The 2400-nt window shown below is 32.0% G+C and overlaps 1 pseudogene across 1 annotated transcript; it reads right to left on the minus strand.

The window, feature by feature from the left end:
• Positions 1 to 8: 8 nt before the first annotated feature.
• Positions 9 to 2130, minus strand: LOC143584980 (cytochrome b-c1 complex subunit 6-2, mitochondrial pseudogene; annotated as a pseudogene). Its single transcript, XR_013144472.1, has 3 exons — positions 2090 to 2130; positions 1859 to 1943; positions 9 to 151 (listed from the first exon to the last, which is right to left on the minus strand). The product of XR_013144472.1 is annotated as a cytochrome b-c1 complex subunit 6-2, mitochondrial pseudogene (transcript).
• Between the last annotated feature and the right edge of the window lie 270 nt (positions 2131 to 2400).

The following is a 2400-nucleotide window of genomic DNA, read 5'->3' on the forward strand; positions in this document are numbered from 1 at the left end:
CCACTCGCCACCCCCAAGATTGATTCGAGAAACAAGAAGACATACAAGAGAATAAACTTACACATTTGTCGACACAGTGCCAATAATCAAAGTAATGTCCAGTGCAATGTTTGTGGCCCGTTTCATCAGCCTGAACCCTTTTTACACATCCCTGAAAATTATAACGAACTATATTAGAATAATATAGAAAATTAGGTCATTTTAGCTCCACAGCAACAAGACAAAATGCAAATATAGATAAGCCGATTAAACCATTCAGGATATGTTTATATCTAGAGTCAGATAAGTAAAATCAATAAAAACAGCATTTTAATCCATAAAACATCCTAGAATGTTTGAGACAAAAATAGATAATTAATGAAGCAATATAACGTATTTTGTAACATATGACCAATAACTCATGTATTAGAATTTGGATAAAAAGTATTTCGCTCAAACAAATCAAAGCCAGCCCGCATCAACAACTACCTAAGGGTACTCGTTTGAACCGCTAACCAACCCACCCACCATCTGTTAGTTCTAATCATTATTAATAAATACAAATACTTGAACATTTGTAACTTCTATTCCACAATTATAAAACTACCCAAAAAATGGCAATCTAAAGATGCATATCTTAACTGCATAATGAAATTAAATACAACCTGAATTCAATCCCATAAGCTTGTGGTGGCATCAGAAAACAAGTATGCCGTTATTCCTAGTTCTTACATCTAACATACAGTAAATTTGTTAACCTTATGCTAAAAAAAACTCCATAATTTTTTAAATACATTTTGCTTCACCATACAGAGAAAAGTTATTTCTTGACTAATAACTGCTTGTTTAAATCAAAATGCAACAAATAAATAATAATCTATATATGTATGTTATTGATCACTAAGAGCATTCACAATGGAGCCTCCATCTCCATCTCTATAATTTAACGAAAACACAATTTTTCTTTAAACTTTGTTTATTTTTCAAAAACCTCCGGCATCAAACTCTCCATCTCTATCTTACTCACAAACATGTATATTATTATTTGACCTCTATTTTATACACACACAACAAAATATAAAGGATTGAATATGAGCCTCTAAATGTAGAGGTGTAGTTTAGTTTTCTATAAATTATTCTTTATTATAGAGAATCCAAATTCCAATGTAGTTGTGTTTTAGGTTTTTCCTCTATATCTTCCTATTTATTATATAGAAAGTACAAATATAGAGGCTCTAATGTGAATGTTTTAAGACTATGTAAGCGAACAATAAATATGATGATAACACCAAGTCAACTCCATACTGTCTATTTGATATATAGCATACTTTGCTAATCTCCTTGTCAATGCTCTCTCCCCAAATACGATCAAAATGAAATTGACTACAGAAAACATACCTTTGACAACCTCATATGGGTGCATATTTGCTATATACCCTCTAATTGCAAAATGCAATTAATTTTATTTGGCCAAACGTAATAAAAAAAACCTTGGATTTAAGGTGATCTATAATTTCATTATGTACTTCTAACATGTATCGAATTCTTTGTGTAAACACAAAAAAAAAAAAAAAAAAAAAAAAAAAAAAAAAACCCTACCCTTAGAAGTTTTAGACAAGTAACTTGAACTATTTGATGGTTAGTCTTTCACACTTTATTGTTTCTTAGTTTTCACATTGTTCACAGGCATTGAAATTTGAAACATCTAGGACTGAAACTCACTCTGACAAAGACCATATCAAGCTCAGACACTACTAACTTTAACTATTTATGTGACTTGACAACCAAAATTTGCAATAAACATATGTTGCAAGTCACATTCTGATTTGGCTAACTGAAATAGAAAATTTGTAATTCAAGGTATATGAAAAGAACGAACCTGATAGTCAAGCCAAGCTCTAACACACTTGGGCTTGCATAAATCTTCAAAGTACTTCTTCTGGTCAACGGGTTCCTCGTCCGACCTTAAACGAAAAAAACAAATAGAATCTCTTAACCATCAAATACATAATCCAAATTCCAAACCATTACACATCATCAATAAGCACAAACAAACTAAACAAATAATTGAAACAAAACAACTGTATAAACTGAAACACGGACTACTTACATAATGATACACAAGTATAACACACGAACGAACGCCTGAAAGCAAGCTCGTCACCTGTAATCAATCAATCATGGATTCAAATATGTACGAAAACCCTTACTGACTAACAGATCGAATAAACCGACTACAGATCTAATTCGATTCGCTGAATATTATTGAAAAGATGAGAGGAAATACCGTCAAAATGAAGGAGTAGACTGCAGCCGTCAACGAAAGATCAGGGCGACAAAATAGAGGAATGCAGGCTCCCTTTTATTCCTTACGTCAATTAACTGACCCATCCATTTTCGGTTTAGTCAGTTCGGTTTATT

The sequence above is a fragment of the Bidens hawaiensis genome, unplaced genomic scaffold (assembly GCF_021521415.1).
Source record: "Bidens hawaiensis isolate Kalapana, Puna unplaced genomic scaffold, B.hawaiensis_p1.1 tig00033520_1, whole genome shotgun sequence".
Taxonomy (NCBI): domain Eukaryota; kingdom Viridiplantae; phylum Streptophyta; class Magnoliopsida; order Asterales; family Asteraceae; genus Bidens; species Bidens hawaiensis.